Raw genomic sequence first — 8,552 nt, forward strand, 5'->3', positions numbered from 1 at the left:
CCTCTTCTGAGATGTTATTGGATCTGCTAGAATCTTTAAAAGCAAGGAAGTGTAGCTGGAAGATTATAAAGAAAAAATAGTGACCATGGTAGAGAGCTTTGAATCAGATTTCTCAACAAGACTTGGATATTTCCTGTTAAGCCTTGTTATTATTATTAAATCAGCTCAAAAGGAGGGAGGGGGGAAAGGCAACAAATTGAAACTGATTAAATTCTGAGAGAAAACTGGACTTGTAATAGAGTAAAGGAAGGGATGGGATAGAAAAATGGGCACTGGCATGTGTTCAGAAGTGCTATTAATGTGTATTCCAAGACAATTAAAATAATAGTACAGATGGTCAAGGAAGTACAATCACGAATAAGAAAAAGACACATAGTGCAGAGGAAGAGAACTAGACAGATCACAGATTGACATCACTTATGCACAAGGAAAAAACAGTGAGTCAATATAAAACATGGAAGTCAAACTCTAAGAGGATTAACTATGTGCATGCATATATTCTAGATACATTGAGTAAGATCACAGCAGAAACAGGGATAGACCTCAGCTATAGACAGAAGTGGAGAGCTTTTAAAAAAAACTATTTGTACTCCTATTTTCAAAAATTCTGCTTTTGTATGAAAGTATGTGATGCAGGTGACAGAACTGACCATAAATTAGAAGGAGAGACAGATGTAAGGCTATGTTAATGCAAGGCAACTGCACATGTGGAACAGCTACTAAACAAGAATATTCCATGCAATCATCAGTTAATCTTGTTATATTTGATGGTGCACTCCAAGGCTGTAATTGCCTTCAAAAAAAACCCCAACCAAAACATAATAATCTTCTTAGCAGAGATTACAGATAAGCTACAGATAAGATGGACAAAGAAATTGAACACAGAAACAGAGCTAGGCTGCATGAATGTTCACAAGGAGCACAGCAATTCGACTACAAAGCCACAGCCAGAATCCTCAACTCCTGAATTATGATCAGCAACCAAATTTTACTATCAGCAAAAAGATATTTTAAAAGGATGCGAAACATGAATAGTCAGAGGAAATGTCTAATTTCTCTGTTCCAGGCTATTGCCTGGACACAAAGCTGTAGGGGAAGCCTGGAAGCCTCAGGTCTTGCCCTAGGTAGTCTGCAGAAATTCAGATTCTTGCTGCTTAGCCTCTCTTTGACATACAGGAATTTTCCAGTGGTGCTGTAAGCCTCTTGCTGCCTCTCATTTTCCTAAATAAACTGGGTTTTCATGGTGACTGTGCCAGCTGAGCTCGCCTTACATTGGCACACCTGCCACACCTGCCAGACGGCACCATCAGCCCTGCAGTGCAGCTGGGTGGGGTGGCAGCCCCTGCCTCGCAGCATCTCCTCAGCTCCACAGTGGGGTTGCAGCACTCTCCTGCTCAAGGTCTGCCCACAGCAGTGGCACATTCTCAGAGCACCTGCTGAGCTCAGCACTCAGCCACCACATTTCTGGTGCTGTAAGAGGGGGCCTGATGGCTGAACAGTTGTGTGGCACAGTTGTGAGAGGCAGGGCTCCAGGGGAAGCCTCCGCTGTTTGCATTGCCTGCAGGAAGGAAGTGGGATAACGTACAACTTGGCAAGGCATCTCAAAGCAGCATAAGAAGATCCAGTCAACAAACCTCACATATTTTCTTGGGGGAGAGAGAAAGAAACTGCGTAGAGGAAAAACTTCTGTCACATATCTGTGTACTCTGGGAGGTGAAATCCTGTGTGCCTTGTGCTTGTTTATGTATCTTTACCAGCAAAGGACACCAGAAAACTAAGAGAAGATATTTACTGTTGTCTATGAATTGAGTGGCTTGCATGGATAGAATAACTTGGCCTGAATCCTACAGATCAGTTGGTATAATCACACACAGGATGGAAGGAGGAGGGTAACTTTTGCCTGGCCTTTGCAATAGAAACAGAAAATTGCACGTTAGGACTTGTCATCCAGATGTGCCACACATTCATTTTGAAGGTAAAGTTTTATGGAAATCAGATTCAGGATTACAGCCCCCAGAAAATTGTTGCGGAAAATTCTGAGAGACATTTACGTAGGACACCATGAAAAATCCCCAACTGTCCATAATACTTTACTAGAATATAATCACAGAACAACATAACATAAAAACACAAGCAGCCAAATGGAAAGACCTTCCACTCTAAAAATGCTTCACCACCTCATCTTCCTGTTTGATGACTATCATTATCACTGTGTGTCTCCTGGTCTTCCACAGAGTCTCTCAGCCTACATCTATTTTGAACTTTCTTCCCACACCAGCCACTGCTTTTAGCTCACTTCAGAAACATACACTTCCTTGTCTAAAAAGCTCCACAGCAATCCTACACACAGTTTCAATTTTTAGCTGTTTCCTTTCAGTCACTGCTGAATGTTACCTCTGCATGTTGTGCTAGAGCTCATAACAGCTCAACTTAAAGTAAAAAGGCTCTGAATGTCAAGGGTGGCTTTTATTCATCACCAGTCACTAAAACTGCAGTTTGGATAGTGCATGATTTGCAAATAATTACAATCAGAATTCAGTTATAATGAGAATCACCATCCTGAGCCTGTAACTTAAAAGACTAAAGTCTTCTATAAATCTCAGAATGTTACAAACACATGGATGGAAATATCATTATACTGCAAATCAAAATGAATAGAGACACAGAAGTCACAACAAATTGTTTTAAAGCACAGTCTCATGACATCATGAAAAACACCTCAAGTGGCCCTTGCTTTTCTATCACCATGACTACAAACCTTCTCTGTGCCCTGGCCATTTCTTGCTTCAGGTGCTGTACTTTATTTAGCTACTCTTCACACTGCTTTGTACTCCCTTTAGCCCAACAAAATCACTCTAACTGTGCTTCCATCTATCGTATAGTTGCATATAACTCCAAATGCTCTAATGGTCTCTGCAACACCAAACCCCTGGTGTGTATGTAAAAGGAGGGCAGGCTCAGGCTGTGTAATTAATTTCCATGCACCCTATATATGCTTAGCCTTCCCCTGTGTAGATAGTGATATGGTCTTCTGGTTTGATTTGGTGTGGTTTTTTGGTAGCAGGGGAAGGGCCCCAGGAGTGGCTCCAGTAAGAAGCCGAGAGAAGCTTCCCCTGCTCCAAAGCCAGCCAAGGAGCCATTAGAGGGACAATAGATAAGGCTCTGCCATTAACATATGGAAGAACTGATATAACACTTGAGCAGAGAAGTACTTAGAGCTGTGCTGGAGGAGAAGAGCTGTGCTGGGGAAGCAGAGTGGTGCTGGTGGTTGGTGAGAAAGAAGGGGAAGTTTCCCTGCAACCCATGGTGAGATGGCAGCTGTGCCCCTGCACTCGTGGAGGAACATGGTGGGACATTCCCTGAAGGCGCCAGGAGGGGTGAACTTGGCCACTGGACTTGGATTTCGTGGCCAGAGGATTTGCTGCCTGTGGACTCTGATTGTGCAGCTTTGGAAGACCCCGGTGCCAGAGGAGTTTGTTCCCTAAGCAGCCCCTGACTCTGTGGGAAGCCCAGGCTGGAGCAGCTCTGGACCTCGTGGGAAGGACTCAGGAAGGAGAGGTTCGTGGAGGACTCTTTCCTATGGGAGGGACCCCATGGGGAAGCAGGGAAGGACTGTAAGGAATCCTTCTTCCTGAGGAGGAAGGAGCAGCAAGAACCACCAGCCTGTGAACTGACTCTAAACCCCATCCCCTGTCCCCCTGTGCCGCTGGGGGGAAGGAGGGAGAGAAACCGGGAACAAAGGGATTTGGGCCTGGGAAGAAGGGAAGGGTGGAGTAACATATGCAAGCCCTGCTCTGTGTGTTGTCTGTGTCCTGTGTGTGTTTATTAGTGTGAAATTAAATTATTATTTTTTCCCCAAGTTGAGTCTGTTTTGCCTGGGACCTTAATGGGTGAAGAACCCTCCTTGTCCTTTGTCTCTACCCATGAGCTTTATCCTCCTCATCCCAGAGTGTGTGTGTGGGGTGGGGAGTTGAGTGAGCAGCCACGGGGCTGTTCCTTTGTTGTCATGTTATGCCCAAACTATGACATATGGGTGTGCAAATTCAGAAGTTACTTTTTAAGAAGTCTTGTGCAATGTTTGGAAAGGCAAGCAAAGACCATGTTTGCGTGCAACAAGTGTTTTCTTGTCCACTTGGAATTTCACAGTTATTGCTGTTCTTCACTTCGTATCCATTTGAAACATCACAGTAAATCCTCATTTCAACGAATGAGAGGAGGTGTGTGCCCAGAGTGGGTGACACCAAAAGGAGGTACTGGTGCAGTTGAAGTTGCTTGTCTGGTGGGCCCTGATGAATAGCACTGCTGATCATTGCACCCTCCTCCCCAACACACCCACACACCTGATCATGTCTGCCTGCACCTTTCTAATGAGGAAATTATTTTCTAATCTGTCCATGAGTATGCAATTTCATTTCCCTGCGGGTTTTAAAATTTCTTCTCCTGAAGTTCTTGCTGCTATTACATACTCATCCTGCCTCAAATATTTTTTTTCAATATAAAAGTATCACTTATCTCCAAATCTGCTTTCAGTACTTCCTCTGTTTTTTCTGGGTTTAGAAAGAGTTTTTTCTCTTATTTTGTTTCATATAACCTGTTTCTCATTAAAGACCTAATCTGAAGATTTTGTTTCTTCTCAGTATCTTCTTCCTGAAGTGGCCCTTGCTTTTCTACAACTGTGACTACAATTCTTCTCTGTGCTCTGGCCATTACTTGCTTCAGTTACTGTAATTTGGTGACAACTGCTCTTTAGGCTCTTCTTTACTGCCTAGCCTAACCAAAAGGTTGTTAATCTACATTCTCCTCCCTCATACCTGCAGGATACGGTCTTGTTTCTTAACTTGTTGTCAGCTTCCTGCCTCCTCACTCTTCAGAGATTTTCTCTCCTTTTCCCATTTCCATTTCCTCTCTTGCTTCCTAAGTCCCTCCTGCCACAAAATCTCTTGTCAAATCCTGCTTCTGTTCTGTAGCCTACCTTTATTTTGATATGAAGTAATATAAGTTTTACAGGGAGAAGAACTTGTGCACAGACTTATTGACTCCCAAAGGTACCTATGAGGTCCATGACAGGTTAGAAAACAAACCCCACTACTTCTGAGTGGTGTCCAGTTATTTAGTCCCAAGACTCCTGCTCTCCAGATTTGTCCTTCAGACCTCCTGCTCCTGCCCTAGCCATTCTCAGCCTCTGCAAGATCTACTTTTTCCTTCAAGAAAATTGCCTCATGTTTTTTCTTACCATGTTTTGACTCTGAATTCTTTGGGAGTGAGAGTAGTGGTTTTGTATTTGCAGAGCACCATGTCACCTTCACAGTGACACATAAATGCTGACCCCATTGTAGTGACAGTAGCCGGTGGCTTAGACGTGCTGTGCCGCGCTCAGGAGGAAGCAGACAGACTTCTGTGTGTCACGTAGAGGAAGGGGACAGACTGTTTGCTTGTTAATTAAAACATTTCAGTGGCTTTAGCTTGAGCAATATAAAACTGCCTTGGATAGCCTAAATGTGCCTCAATTAAGATTTCAGATCAGATCTCATGCCAGAACTGAGAAGGTGTCCCAGTAACTGTGCCGGTCAGGGCAAAGTGCTGGCTTGGAAGAAGGGGAACAGGAAGCACAACCATGTCTGTCCTCTCACCTTCTGGAGCTCAAGGGACAAATATTCCCAGAAAATGTTTTGTGTCTCAAAGGATGAAAAATCTCCATCATTTTTTTCTGGATTTGTTGTTGTAACAGGTTTAGAGACCCTTGGCCCTCCTTCCACTAAATTAGCAGAGCATTGACTGAGGTAATGGACATTTCTGTAGGGAAGCAGGAGCATTCCCATGTGTTAGTTCCCACATCTTCCAGACATCTCTTTGACCTTCTTTTTTTCAAAATTATGTGACTGGGTAAAGTATGGATCAGCCTTGGCCCACATCATTACACTCAGCCTCACCAGGACCAGAGGCTGAGTGAGTATCAAAGACATTTATTTAGGTTGTACTTTTATTTAATAATTTAACCATGAAGGTGAAAAGTGCCAGAATGATCTCTGTTGACATCAGGTCTCTGGGCATTGCTTGTCTGTTCAGAGCTGAAGCAGGTTGCCCAGACAGGCTGTTGAGCCTCCACCTGTGGAGATGCACAAAATCTGACTAGACATGGTCCTGGGCTTTAGCTGAGTCTGCTTGAGCAGGGGTTTGCACTAGATCACCTCAAAGGGTCCCACCCAACCTCAGGCATTTTGTGATTCTGTGATTCAGTTACAACTACATGTTCCTCCCAGGCAGCAGTGAGAACTCCTACATGGGATGCAAAGCCCTTTGTCTGAAAGCAAAGGTGGGGGGAAAAAGCAGGGGGGGGAGGAAGACCCCTATTCAACCTGTGGTGAAAATTCAGCTGCAGAATTGTTCTTTTCCTAACCTTGTTCTCCTATTCACATTTTTGATGACTAACACTTGGGAATCCAGAGTACAAGAAGCTGAATTTATTCACAGTCCGAGCATTATGAGAGCACCCTCTGAGGCAGTTTCCTCTCACACTGCCACACCATTGAAGGCAGCCCTGACCTTCGGGGACCACCCTCTTTAGGAATGGAGGGTTATTCAGCCTGCATCCTGTTTGAGAACCACACGCCCCTTCTGAGCAGCTGGTTCACTGATGGAGCAGGGACCTTACCATTTGTTTCAGTGTTCCTGCTGCGGAGCAGCACTCCTGAAGTGACCAGTTCTGAGAGTGCAACCCACTCTTTCTGGTCCTGGGTCAGACCTGAGCTCCCTCTGGGCATGTGCAGCTAAAGCAAAGCTGATCACACAGACCTACAGGCAGAGATGTCAGCAGCTTGGCTGGCATGGAAGGAACACACACCCTTGGGGTATAGCCTTGCCTATCTTTTAACCTCAGCTGAATCCATGTAGAAAGCAGCCATCTGGCTCTCACTAATCCTCATTCAAGATAAGCTCTTTGAAGTCAGTGTATGCTGTAGGCAAGGCCAGCCTGGCTATTTTTGCCAAGCTGGTGAAACATTTTGACAGCGACTGCTTTCCTTCTCCCCAAAACAACTGGCTCTTGTTCTGCTTATTTTAATCCTCAAAAAAAACTTAAGCACGTTTCTGTCTTGCTCTGCAATGCTAGGAGAGAACACCATTGCCACCACAGTTTCTCTCATGCACGAATACACAGACTGATTGCATGCACATCTCCATCTTCTCAGTGCCCAACCTGTTGGGTTCAGAGTTGTGTCTGTCCTGGGTTCCATGCTGGTCTTAGTGAGAGGCCGGAGAAAGAGAGAGCAGACTGTGCTTTTCATTCTCTGTGCCTGGGAAAGTCAAACCAGTCCTTCTTTGCAGGGAATAAGAAGAATGTAAGGCTGGGAAGGATCTAGTTTAGGCTGCCCCTCTTCACTGTGGCAGAATTTTGTCTAGTCTTAAAAACGACAGTGCAAAGATTCCAAACATTTCTCCTTGGTGGCTTGGTGCAGTGTTTCATGTCATGTTGGAGGCTCTGACTTGAGGCTACCCTTCATCCAGATTTGCTAGGTGTTTTTCTGCTCAGAAGAATTGCTTGCACAAATTTTGGAGGATTGTCTGTACCGTAGCTTGGATAGGAAAGCTACACATGTGGCAAACCTGGTCATATCCCCAGGACCCGTGCTGACCTATTGTACAATCTGTGCAGGAAACGGAACCAGGAAGCACTGATCTTCTGTGGATGAGACGTGCTTGCTTGATGAATACACAGTAAATTCACCCTGTCCCAAAAGCATGGGATTTACTACATATATGCAACATCTCTGTTTACAGAATCAGGAGGAAGTACTGGGTTTATCATGTGAGCACTGCAGAACATGAGAGAAACAGTCAACACACTGGAACTATGATCCTGCAGGCAAGCAACAGCAGAATATTAGACACTGACATTGCTGCAGTATCTTGGGTCCTGCTTTGAGTTGCCCCCATCCTTTGTGGCCTGGCCCAGCCCTCCTGGGCCTCTGTCTTCTCATTCTTCCCCATTCACTGTTTCTTCCCCGTATTATGCTCACTAGGTGAACATCTATTTTGAGGGGACACCCTGGACAAAAGCACAGCAGCCCTAATGCTGGCTGCAGGGAGTGCTACATGCTTATCTTAAGCACCCTGAAGTGCTGCCGCCCCATCCCCTGCTGCAGCCCCAGCCCTGCACTGCAGGTGCAGGGTAGCAGAGCACTGAGGTGGAAATCAAAAGCCACCAAGTGAAATACACAGAAGGAACATGTCATTTTGGGGAGCAGTACTCCCCTCCTTGGCCTCCACCACTCCTCAAAGTTGTGCTTTTCCACCAAAGTACAGCTGTTTGCACGATCACAGGGTGACCTACAACCTGACCTAGAAAAAGGGAAATTCCACACTAAATAATGATCTGGGGTCTTGGGATTTGCCTGGGTTGTTTTTATTTCAGCCAACAAGCAGTTGTGTTGGTCCAACTGAAGAGGCTATCTGACTGTCTCTGAGCAGAAGTGAGCAGCAGGGACTGTGCTGTGCTGAAGACTGCAGCCAAGGGGGTGCAGCAGCAGGGATGCCTGGCCAGCATCAGCATTCCT

The sequence above is a fragment of the Chaetura pelagica genome, unplaced genomic scaffold (genome assembly GCF_000747805.2).
Source record: "Chaetura pelagica isolate M959 unplaced genomic scaffold, ChaPel_1.0 scaffold85, whole genome shotgun sequence".
NCBI lineage: Eukaryota > Metazoa > Chordata > Aves > Apodiformes > Apodidae > Chaetura > Chaetura pelagica.